The 13373-nt window shown below is 35.1% G+C and overlaps 1 long non-coding RNA gene across 1 annotated transcript; it reads right to left on the bottom strand.

The window, feature by feature from the left end:
* Positions 1–5248: 5248 nt before the first annotated feature.
* Positions 5249–8244, bottom strand: LOC116021784. The gene is made up of 3 exons (XR_004099059.1): positions 7752–8244; positions 7237–7334; positions 5249–5736 (listed from the first exon to the last, which is right to left on the bottom strand). It is a non-coding gene; the product is annotated as an uncharacterized LOC116021784 (long non-coding RNA).
* Between the last annotated feature and the right edge of the window lie 5129 nt (positions 8245–13373).

Below are 13373 nucleotides of genomic sequence, written 5' to 3'. Positions count from 1 at the left end.
TGATAATAAACTCAATGAAAGATTTGAGAAACTTAAGTATTATCTCGACTTACAAATCAATTATTTTTTTGAATGAATTTTATACACTAGTTATCGATATAAAAACGCATCAAAAACATTTTTCAAGATAGGCTAAGTATCATATACTCATCACACTAACGGTTGCCTAATCTCTTGAAATAGACAAGGAACCACTTAAACTCGAATAGAGTAATGAGGACACCTTAAAACCAAAAGTCAATTACTTCATTGTTATTGTAACACGACTAGAAGTTCTATAATTGCAACAAGTCTTATATTGTATTTGCGATAAAATTGCTAGCTAGCAACATTTAGGGTGTGCTTGGTGCATGTGTTTACCCACTAGAAAAGAAAAGAAATCATTCTATCTTTGGTCATCTAATTTTTAAGTTTGGATGAGTATTTTTTTAGATTTTTGTTTTGATTTTTTGTATTCATATTGATGCTTTAGATGTCATTATATTGTGATCAATTACCTTAATTTTTTGTTTTTTTTTTGTATTTTTAAAACATTTATTCACATTATAGATCATACACAACCAAACATCAATATTGGTAATCATTCCAATTCCACCATACTACCAAATATGTAAAATACTTTCACCAGAACTCATTACCATTATCAAGTAACTGATTGCCATTCCGATTCCGATTTTCATGTGCGAACCAAACACACCATTAGTGTTCTACAATGAAATATTAAAACAATGTTTAGCATATCCTCTAGTATCTTCGAGGTACAAAGATTTTGACATTTATGTAAGAAACCAATATATTATTTAATGGCTACTTGGGTATTGGCTAAAATGATCAGGGGAGTGTTGTAAATAAATACTTGGGTAGAAAGATCCTCATGATGTCAAGTCCTAAAAGCTTGTGTTGCACAAATGATAAATGGGCATTTTTAAAAGAGTCATTTCCATTTTTGGTCCTATTGTTATTGAGGCATTGCCAATTTTAGTCCACTTCATTAATTTTTGCCATAATGCGGCCAGTCTTATTTAGTCATTTCCACTTTTAATCCACTGTTAAAATTTTCGTCAAATGACTATCCAAAACAGGGGTATTTTTTGGTCTTTTCATGCTTTGGTCATCTCTTTGATTCTTTGCAGTGGTTTTCCTTATACATTTTCATCCAATGAAGAGGTCCAGCGAAAGCCATGTGAGCCACATTACAAACCCATGGCTTTCGTCGGACCCCTTCATTGGATGAAAATGTGTAAGTAAAACCATTGCAAAGGGTAAAAGAGATGATCAAAGCATGAAAAGACCAAAATACTCCGGTTTTGGACGATTATTTGACAACAATTTTAACGGTGGACTAGAAGTGGCAAAAACTAAATAAAACTGGTCGCAATGTGGCAAAAATTAATGAAGTGGACTAAAATTGACAATGTCCAAATAATAGTAGGACCAAAAATGGAAATAACTCTTTTTAAAAATATTTGACAAAATATATAACGTCAAGATTCAACCCATGTGAGCTCTAGAAGAGTCACAATATTATTATACAAATTTTAGCTTGAGTAACAATTTAGCATATTTGTTCACAAAATCCGTTTTTACACTTATTTTTGGAAAAATATTTTTATAATAGAATGTGTAGGTCAGGCTCTGAAGATTGTTATCTTCAAAGGAGTGTCATTTACTTGAATCAATCCTGAATATTGGGTCTTGAAAACCAACAATTGTACTATTTTCTTTGATTGGATTTTGATATAATTTTCTTAATTAAAAACTTTTTAACGAGGCAGCTAGCTAGTGTAACACATGAACACACATATATCATGTATTCTTTTTCTCAACTAGATTTTTCCCATTAAGTTTTTTTAGAGAGGTTTTTAATGATGCATGAATGACTGAATGGGTATGATATAGTAATGCCAAGGGGGAGTGTTGTAAATAAATATACGTGGATACTACTAGAGGTATTATTTTATGATAATACTTCATCATTTATCTCTCTATCTTACCCTATATTGTTATGTTATGTTTGAGAACTTACAATGATTTACGCGAGGATACACCATAATTTGTAACATAACACAACCAAAATTTACTTCAGTTAATTGATTAATTAAATATTTCGGTTTCAGGTCAAATTAATTGATCGAATAAAAATTCAGTTAACTAATTAATTTCACTTTAAAAATTGATATGTAACTTATTTGTATTCCAATGAGATTAATGTATTAAACTTATGTGAATTAATTCGATCAGTTAGTAGTATCAAAGTTTTTTATTTTATTTTATTTTATTTAGGTTTCAATTAATTATAAAGAAGGTATTGTTTTTATTTGATGATCAGTTCTATCAAATTGAAAATTGATTAATTAATGTTATTGATTAATTCAATTTGAAATTAAACGAATTAATTGAATGAATCTTACTAATGCGACAGATATTATATTTTTTTTGGTAAATTGCGACAGATATTATATTGATTGTTCTTAATGGAGTTGGAAACTGAAGGATATTTTTTTTAAATGCTACTTACCTTTACAAGGCGTTTGGTTGGATGGAATTTGTATTCTATTTCTACTTAATTATTCCCATTTAATTTCAAAGGCAACTAAATTGAGTAAATTCTTTAGTTTGGTTGGAGAGAATTGTAATTCCCTCATTTTCATGAAATTAGAATCCCATGGCGTCGGGATTTTAATTCCGTGAATTTTAGGAAGAAAAAAGAGTCCTAAGACAAAATTATCCCTCTTTTTTAACCTAAAATTAAGAGCAAATTGTCATTTTAGTCCACTGACTATAGGGATCATGTTAATTACAGTCAACAACTTTCAAAACTATTAATTGCATACCAAGACTATTCAATTTTTATCAATTTTGGTCACTCTGGCCAAATTGCCGGCCAAATGTCGCCAGAAGTTAAAATAATGAGGATATTTTAGTCATTTCACATCTTTCTCTTCTTCTCCCGCGAACCAATTTTTTCCGGCGGAGAAAAATGAAAAACAAGGACAATTCTGGGGGAAAATGGAAGCTTGTATAATCTTGAAGAGAAACAAAATCTTCCTTACTGAGCTTTCAAGTGTGACTCTCTTTCTTCTAAATCGTTGATTTCAATCAAAGAGATGCTATCTCTAGTTTCTCTATTGCACTCAACCCCTCCTGCATTCCAAAAAAGTAACAATAGTTATTACAATTTACATCTACAAATTGAAATATCAGAAAAATGGTGTATAACAAGGCAATAGAAACCCTTCGCGACCGCCAGACCAAGTAAAAAAAATCATAAACCCTTCGCAACCGCCAAACGTTGTCTAAAATTAAATATTAACATTGCAAAGAAAAATCAGAACAAAATGGCGACTGAAACCCTTCGCGACCGCCGCAGTGCCAAACGTGAGTCGCCATTTCAAATCCCTTCGGTTGCCGTGTATATATGGACCGCCAACAGCTGGTGGTCAATGGACTGCAACGCCTTGGTGAGGGAGAGAGACCAAGGCTGCCTGGTCCACCGAAAAAATTGGTTAGCCGGAGAAGAAGAGAAAGATGTGAAATGACTAAAATACCCTCATTATTTTAACTTCCGGCTACATTTGGCCGGAGTGATCAAAATTGAAAAAAATTGAATTGTCATGGTATGCAATTATAGTTTTGAAAGTCGTGGACTGCAATTAACATACTTGATTAATGTCTAACCTTCCCTTCTAGATGATAGCGTCTATTATTCTTCGACTACTGTATATTAACAGCGAACGCCGTTTTTGAGCAATAATCATTTTAGGCCAACCTTAATCAAGTATGTTTTCTGATCTCAAAACTCTCAAGTACTTAAATTTGATGTGTATATAGCGTATTTGCCTACATTTTGAAGAACAAAAATTTTGAAATTAATATGTTATATTTTTTGGGTGTTTGAATATGCAAATGGGTCCAAGAGATAATGGTCATATAAGATGATTAATAATAATAATAATAATAATAATAACAAAAACAACAACAACAACAACAACAACAACAACATACATACATTTTAGACTTTATACTACTTATTCCCTTTCACTTCCTATAGCAAACATTGGAATTGAAATTCCTAGTAATTTTATTCGTACAAACCAAACACTTAAATTTAAACTTCGACTTTATTCCCACATTATTCTTTTCCAATGAAATTACAATTCTTTTTCCACATAATTCATTCCCTCCATAGTTCTCATTCACTATTAGTCACTATTTAATTAAAAAAAATATTTACTTTTTATGATTTGCTATTAAATTAGTCTGTTCCACCTTGAGTTAATTAGAAATCTACATATCTAATAAAATAACACGTTGAAGTGGTTAATATGCAATGATAATTGTATGTCTTTTTTTTTTTTTTTAATTGTTCTTTTAAATTTCATGGACACTTTTCAGTAATTAGTGGATTATATCCCATCTAATTTGATCATTGTGTCCATTTGGAAACACTCTAAAAATATTTTCGCTTTCTGGTGTTTGCCTAAAATGATATTTTCTCTTTGGTTGAAAGCTATAAAATAATATTTTTTTTATTTGGTTCATTTTTAAAAACATGAACATAAATCTATTATAAAATTATTTCTTATAAAATATTAATTATGGAAATAATTATTCTTTATATTAAAATAAGATTTAAAATAATTATAAAGATTATTACTGAATATAATAAAAAGATGTCAATAAATAATTTTTAACTTATAACTTATTATAATAAAAATAAATACATAAATTGATAAATATAATAATTCTGATCTAAATAAATTGATAAAAAAATTGTTAAGAACATTGTATTTAGATTTTGATGATACCAAAAGTGTTATGAATTTTTAGTCCCCAACTTTTACTTTGAAATAGAAGTTCAAAAGGTAACTTAGAGAATAAAATTTACCAACCGGAAAGTCACTACAAAAAAACGCAAAAATAGCGACAGACAAGTTTCGTCGCTAAATAGCAAAAATCCATCTCTAAAAGCGTTTAAAACCCTCCTCGCTAGAATTTAGCGACAAAATTCTTCTCCGTCTCTAAACCGTCGCTAATTCCTTTCGGTGACGAATTTGATGATGAAATTTGTGAGGGAATAACGACAAACATATCCGTCGCTAAAGCTAAAGTCTGTCGTTATGTTTAGCGACGGATATATCCGTCGCTAAATTTAACTACGGATTTTCAATCCGTCGCTAAATTTAATTTAATTTTTTTTAAAATAAAAGCTATCCACTAATTAATATCACATACAACTGCACTGTACTTGCAAAAATGTAAATATTTGTATTTCCCATCAGTGGTTACAACAAACAGAGTCTGTCAAATGTTTCATTAGTATTAGAAGATTAAACATACAAAAGATTCAAACTTATCTTGAGAATGTTTCACCTTATACACCAGTAAATGTCAATTGTCATGTCCAACTAATCCTTTGTCCTGGTGGGCATCATGTGCACATATATAGTAACAACGAACTGGAGGAGTAGAGGGCAGGGGAGAAAAATGTCTAAAGCTTTGTACAAGGGGAAAACTATTGATAGAAATGCCCCATCTTACATTAAACATTTCAAAGGATAGGAAAGCATCATTTTTGCCTTTAATTACCGCAACATCATCATATCATAAGTCCCATCTCTTCTTAACGCGGACCATCAGGGCTGATGATTGGATATCATCTTGTGGCACTTGAAGCATGAACTGGACTTTCATCTTCATAGGGGCTGTCTTTGCTGCACCACCTTCGTCTCCAACCTAAACAAGGACAAGTGTTCAACATGGGAAGGTTTGGTGTAGTAAATAATACTAGTACTTTGTAGTTGCCTAGTGCAGGAAAAACAATGGTGATTGATAATAAAAATACTGTATGCAATTATTAGGGCTATTTGTGCAATTATGCGTTTTAATTTGTGTTTTACTTCATAAGGGTAGAGACAATTCTACATAAATTCATATTTGCTTTAAATCACAATACCTGACCCAGTAAGGCAGTCACTGAGCATACACATGATTAGGGGAGAAATGCATTTATATTTATGTAAATTGTAGATACTTTTTTCACATGTAGAACTCTAGAATTTGATGTCAAGCTCCAAGGTCCATCAAAAAATTGGGACCTACACATGATTAGGGGAGAAAATACTAGTATACTACAGTTCAAATTTAGACCCAATACTTTTTCAACTTTTACCAAAACAAGGGATTACATATGGCTTTTCTAAGCCATCATTGGACAATCACTAGCAATAAAGTATTAATAATACTGATCAGAATAAAGTTAAAATTCCCAAAAGTTATGAAAGGTATTTAAAGTACGTGCCAAATATCTTCAAATGCCTAATAAAATCACCAGTTGATATACATCAAGGCTACATGCAAACTAGAATCCTAGCATATTCACCTATCCACATTCAGATGGTTTTGTCAAAAATAAAAGAAATATATAACTCTTGAGTGAGACATCCTAGGCATCAACAGATATGAAGAAAAACACTACATCTACAAGTACTTATCTAGTAGAAACACTTTAAGAAGTAAATCCATAACCGAAACAAGGACTCCACATCAACAACTTTATTATAGACATTAGAGAAAGATATTTAGGATCAATAAGAGTTCTTGAAAACCTTGGTATCAATGCAATTAACAAACAAAAAAAGGACCAGCAAAAGCACTTTTTTCAATCTCCAATAAAGTACTACTAGTATAAATTATACTAATTTCAAGTATTTCAATTTTAAAAAACAGTTTTAAAACTGTCTCTAATCAAGGGGAACCAGTATTCCAATGAAGCCCATGATGCTTATGATAAAACAAACAAATAAGAAGGTAACCTAGCAACTATCATGAAAGATTTTAAGGCCAAAATCAGTTCAATAACTGAATAAGATATGCTCAAACCTGTGTTCCAAATGCCTTCAGTAGATTATCTTGTTCATTTTCAATTTGAGCCCGAGCTACGCTATAACTTAGTGCAACTTTGGAAAATGTACTGGGCTCTATTTTGTCAGTCATGTGACTTTAGTCTTTGTATAAATGTAGGACAGCATATCTCAATAAAATCAAAAGCAAGGGAAAACGGGAAAAAATAAATAATACATATTTCCTCAGACAGACAGAAGCACATGACAATAGAAAGTAAACCAAACATAAACTATCATCCTCTATTGCTCCAACAAAAGACTGAATCATACATGCATCAAAGATGTGAGAAAATTTTATGCAAAGTAAATGCGAGATAGTTTCAAATCTTACAAACATTGATAGGAGAAACATGAATCGGACCAAGTATCTCTGATTGACCAACATCATGAGCAATGCCTCTATAGAGTGTATCTAGAAGCCTTAACAAACTGAAAGAAAACATGTGAACAATAATTACAGTTTTATACACTAAAATATAGGCATTATCATTTCAGAATAAAAAATCCCCCCTCCCCATAATTCCTACTTTATATGGCATTACAATATACATATAATACAAAGTACAATCTTTTGTTAGGTAAACTGAATTTCTGTAACTATAATCAAGTATCCAAACAAATCTCCAGAAATGTTACTCTCACCAGATCTAGAATCCCAGTTGCTTTACTAGTCTGTATATATATGCTTGAGAAATTTTACCAACTCTCATTACATATTTCAGATTCACTCTTCTGTATAGGTAACAATATTATGATTCATTATTATTCGCAATAAAAAAAAACAAATGATAAATAAACAGCACAGAAAAAAGTTAAAGTAGTTAGAGAAACACAAATTTATCATACCCAGTGTTCAGGCGTTCAGCATAGCTTTTTTATATGATTGTTGACTGAGTTCCACTATCCACAAAGGCCTGAAACAAAGGCAAAGATAAATCTGAATCGGTGTGTTAATCAGACTCTACTGCGGTGGTGGGGAGGCGGCGTCGGCGACGGCAGCAGGAGGTAGCGTCTTATCTGCTGTGTCATTGCCGTCAGTCTATGATGCTCCCAAAGTCGCAGCTGCGTGCAATGGAGTCTGATTTGCTGCTGGCGGCTGTTTCTCCGGAGCTTGGGGAATGCGGGAAAAGGGGAGGGAGGGGAAGGGAACGACGAAGGTGTGTTGGTGTCTTTCTGGATCTCCGGAGCTTCGAGCAAATAGAGGGAGAGGGGAGGAGAAGGGAGCGGCCGGCGGGTGGCAGCGGAGGCTGGTTGCTGTATGCGGTTTGGATATGGTGGCGGAGATAGGAGGAAGAAATTCTAGGGTTTGGACTTTGGAGTAGAAATGGCGGAGATGGAGGATTGGGAATTTGGGGGTTATTTCATTTTTAATCTGATTATATTATATTTTTACATTTAGCGACAGAAATTTAAATCCGTCGCTAGATCTAGCGACGGATTCAAATGTCCGTCACTAAGTTTTATTAAAACAATTTCCGCTCCCATCTAGCGACAGAAATTTGAAGCCGTCGCTAGATTTAGCGACGGAAACTTAAATCCGTTGCTAGATCTAGCGACGGATTCAAAATTCCTTCGCTAGATGGTAGCGGGATTTTTTTTAAATAAAACTTAGCGACGGAAATTTGAATCCGTCGCTAAATTGTAGCAATTAAAATTATCGAATTTACCCGCGAAAAATTCGTCGCTATGTTGTCGCTAAGCATCTAAAGTTTTGCGCGAGAATTTACCGCTAATATTAGCTACATATTTAACGACAAAACTTTTCCGTCGCAAAAGTCCGTCTCAATGTCGTCGCTAATCCGTCGCTAAATGTCATTTTTTTGAAAAAAAAATTAATCTCACAAATCCGTCGCTATTCCGTCATTAAATTAGTAACGGAATGAATCCGTTGCTAGATCCGTCGCTATTTCCGCGTTTTTTTTGTAGTGAGTAAATCAATTCGAACAGTAACCTAAAGACATTTTTTAGACTTTGAAAGGTAACTTTAAGAACGAATCTTACCCATTGAAAAGTAACTCACCCGGGAAGTAAAATAAATTCGAAGAGTAAACCTACGAGAAGTCAAACTATACTAAGTCTAATCAGAGAGGACCTTCGAAGAGTCAAAGAGTCAAGTCTACGAAGAGTAGAAAACAATTAGTCCAAGACCGGAATGTTCAATTGACCGAAAAGTGGAAGGGTCAACCTTAACCAAATAGCAAGGGGATAAAGAAAATTAACTTAAAGCGGGAAGTTAATTTCCGATGAGTAAGGATTGACTAAGGAAAATCAAATTTGATAGGTTGTTGAGGTGTGTTATGAATAGTCAACTTCCGAAGAGTAATATGTGACTTTTCATGGACTACTATTCGAACATGCTTTGAGCGAACAGTAAACAACTTCAAAATGCAATGTTGCAAGAAGAATGTTAGCAAGACACGCCAAAGCCCCTTTATGCAAATATAAGTGAGGGTAGGGACATGGACCGCTCATCGCCATGACTTGGGCGATCACTCTATCTTCTCATTTCCTAGGATAACGTCATTAGGCGACCCGACTTCACATGGAGCCCCATGCTTTTTCGAAGACAGTGCAATGGGTGCCTGAATCCTAGCGAAGCGACTCACCTCCTCTCTATTTTTCTCATCTTCCAGGATCTCTTCGGCATAACCGACTTCACATGGAGCTCCATGCTTTTTCGAAGACGGTGCAATGGTTATCCCGTATCCTGGCAAGATGGCTCACCTCTGTTTTTATCTCTAGGAGTGGCCTTTGCCTTTTCACTTTTCACCAATCGACCCCTCATGCCTTTTTCTAGGGATTAGGGATTTTTCACTCTAAGCTCACTTAGGCTCACCTTTTGCCCCATTCCCTACCAAGTTAAGTTCAGTTTCTGGGCTTCGCTGAGCTTATCTTTCTCAAACTAAGGGGGTACGCACTCCCACTTCGAGAGATCCTTGACTCAGGTCCCAACAAAATCAATAGGTAAAAGTCATGCAGTCACACAAAGATATCAACAATATAAGATCAAAAATTTCAATTTTGGTGTAATTTGTACTTCCAAGGCATATTTCAAATATTAACTCGACACAAGATTAGGAGTCCTCCTGGATAGTATTGACAATAACGCTCTCTCTAGTTCCTATGCCCTAACACTTGGTCAGTTAGGGCTGTTAATGAACCGAACATAAATGAACTGAGGCTGTTCGTGTTCGTTTGTTAAGGATTTTGGGGTGTTTGTGTTCGTGTTCGTTTGTTTAAGTTTTTGAAAATCCTGTTCGTGTTCGTTTGTTAAGCGTTTGTTAGTGTTCGTTAACGTTCGCGAACATGTTCACGAACATGTTCGTTAACGTTAACGAACACGTTCACGAACATCTTCATTTTACGTTCATGAACACGTTCGTAAACACTTAATAACCAAACACCTACATATGTTCATGAACACAATTTGTTTGTGAACAAGAAATAATCTACGTTCACAGACATTATTAAACGAATACTAAACGAGTTTGTTCGCGAACACTACTAAACGAACACAAACGAGCTTGTTCACGAACACTACTAAACGAACACAAACGAGCTTGTTCGCGAACACTTAGCAAACGAGCTTACCATTGTTCAGGCTCTGTTCGTTTATTAACCGAGCTCTAAATTTTGTTTGTTAATGTTCGTTTACCTTAATAAACGAACATAAACGAACGCTTACCGAGCTCGAACACGAGTAGTTTGTCGAAAGCTCTGTTCGCTAACAGCCCTATGGTCAGTCAACTAATTCAAGCAAAGTGGTACCCATCCTTAACACACTTAAAAGATAACATCGTCCTCGATGTTGCCATGAGGATTGGTGAAAAAAGGAATAAGGTTCAAAGGGTATCTACACAAGCCCCTTTTCCACACTTAAAAGTGTTTTCCGGGCTAGAACAATTCTAATCTTAATGAAATCACACCCATTATAATAATGTCATGCAACTCATCATACGTGAATCAAAACAGTGTATAGCTATCAAAGGTCAAACATGGCATCTATTTTGCAAAGGGGATAAAAGAAATACTCACAAAGCGCATCCCCATTAAAAGCATGTACAATCCTTTCTTGCCCTTCAAAATTGGGTTAGAATAAAGGTAAAGAAATGAATGAAGAATTTAGATTCTACCTTTCAAAAATTGGTTCTCTGGTTTTAGGTGGAGTGGTCTCTTCTCCTTCTTATGCGTGGGTTGCCTCCCACGAGTGCCACGTTTAACGTCTTTGGCTAGACGAAACGTGCAAAACAAAATATAAACAGGAATATGATCAAAACAAAAATAAAAGGATTGTCCACAATCATAGTTTCGAAACATCAAACACAAATTCATCATCATTTCTTTTTCTTTTCTTTTGCGCCCAACTCTCTTCACATCTTCTTGTTGGCGTTGATTTCTCTTGCAATTTCCTCCAGCTTCCGCATTTGTTCCAAGTGCAGCTGATATTGGAAATTCTGGAGAGATTTCCAATCCGTGACTGTGGTGAACTAGCTTGGAATGTTGAAGCTTGCAGACTGGGAAGTATGTTCATCAGCTTGTGGTGGAGGTATGGGTGGTGCCGCCTTCCGAGGTGGTGGAGAATACATCGATGAGTCCAGAGGGGAATACATCTCAGGGGGAGATGGGGAAAGAAATGGCATCAGTGAAGGTGAAAATCCTTGTGGAGATGTCATTGGCGTGTCGGAATGATCACCCGCCATCTCTTCATCCTCCCTAGTTCGCACCAAATGTCTTAGATTTAGCCTTGCGACGTCCTCTGGGGATAAGGGAACGATTTGTGCCCCTGCAATCTATGCTCAAACCAATGCATCTTCATTTGGTGACCCAAAGCAACGCACAGTTGGGTTACCAAAGGTCCTATAAAGATTGCCCTTGTTGACTCCTGTTGCTGGGCAATGAGCCAATTCTTGCATATCAAGCTCATATTCACGGAGCTGCCCGTATCCATACTCCACAACATAAACAACTCTGTCTTAGAGACTCGATCGTATGTCTCCGGTCTTCCTTCCCAAGAATGCGTAATTACCTTCCATAATACTCTTAAGTCTTCCCTTACGATGTGAGAGACTCTCACTCTGGACCCCACCCAATCAATACCCGGCCTCACAATCATTGCCCAATACTTCCCTGGGGTGTCTCTATCTCCGAAGTCATGTTTTAGCCTCCTATACCAGTGTTTCGACTGGTCGTCTTCTTCATAGAATCCCAAGAGAACTCCCAAGTTATTAGCCGAAATGTGGTAATCTTGGTTAAAGAGCCAGAACTTGATTGTTGGGCTATAAAGGTCTCCGGTCACTCCTTCGACATGTAGACTTGCAATAAACTCGTGGACCAGAGGAATGAAGGTGTCCTGTCTCCAACTCAACAAATGATTCCAGTAGGGCTCGTGGATCAACCTTTCAAGCCCGTACTTGCATTCAAACTCTTCCAAAACAGTTAATTCAACGTACTTCCATTGCACTATTGGGAAGTTCAGCAGCTGCCTATACCGACTCAGCATAGCCGGCGTCATTAATAGAATTTGATTCCCAGTTGGCACTTGAATGTATTCAGTTCTCATGTTCTTCCTACTGCTTTCATCCTCAGGTGCTTTTCCTTTACGGATTCTTTGAGCCACTTGTTGCGCAAATGAAGTTGGGGAAGACATTTTCCTAGAGCATAGTCAAGCAAAACACTGTACAAAGAAAACATTCTCCACTTTTAATATAATCTTGAACAATATTGCACATAAAGAAAAGATCAAATAATCCCATTGCATGTAACAACTTCTTGGAATTTTATCAACAATTTTATCATGCTTATACAACGATCAGCTCATTACACTCTATAATCAATCTATACTTAAAATGGTCAACTTCATCTTCTTCCTCAAGACTAGCTTGAGGTTGAAAAATGGAGAAAACATACAAGTTCAAATTGTACCAAATAACATGTTGGATATGGTAATGTGGTACCTAATGAGTAGGAAAGTTGCAAACTTTACCTACCATGCCTCATATTTCACCTTAGATCTCATCATAACAAGAAAATATTCAAGACATATAGGTTTTGAAATCTAGATATCAATAGGTTGCAAAGCAAGGAATACTTGCCATATATTGGCAATGTAGGCTACATAAAGTCTAAGAAGTTATATTATAGCAAGATTTTTCAAGAAAAGCTTCTATCAACAAAGACCTATACATATGCTTCAAAGAGATTTAAAGTTCTAGCATTTAAACACTTAAGAGTAAAAGAGGAAGAAATTTACCTTTGGAAAGCTTTTGAGAGAAGAAAAAGACTAGAAATTTACCTTTGGAAAGCTTTTGAGAGAAGAAAAAGACTAGAAGATCTTGCAAGGAAATGCTTTTTGATGAAGTGTTGACTAGAAGATCTTGCAAGGAAATGCTTTTTGATGAAGTGTTTTCAAGAAGATCTTGCAAGGAAATGCTTTTTGATGAAGTGTTTTCAGCTTGAGAGTGATATTAG

Source organism: Ipomoea triloba, chromosome 6 (assembly GCF_003576645.1).
Source record: "Ipomoea triloba cultivar NCNSP0323 chromosome 6, ASM357664v1".
Taxonomy (NCBI): domain Eukaryota; kingdom Viridiplantae; phylum Streptophyta; class Magnoliopsida; order Solanales; family Convolvulaceae; genus Ipomoea; species Ipomoea triloba.
This window is presented reverse-complemented; position numbering and strand designations above follow the sequence as displayed.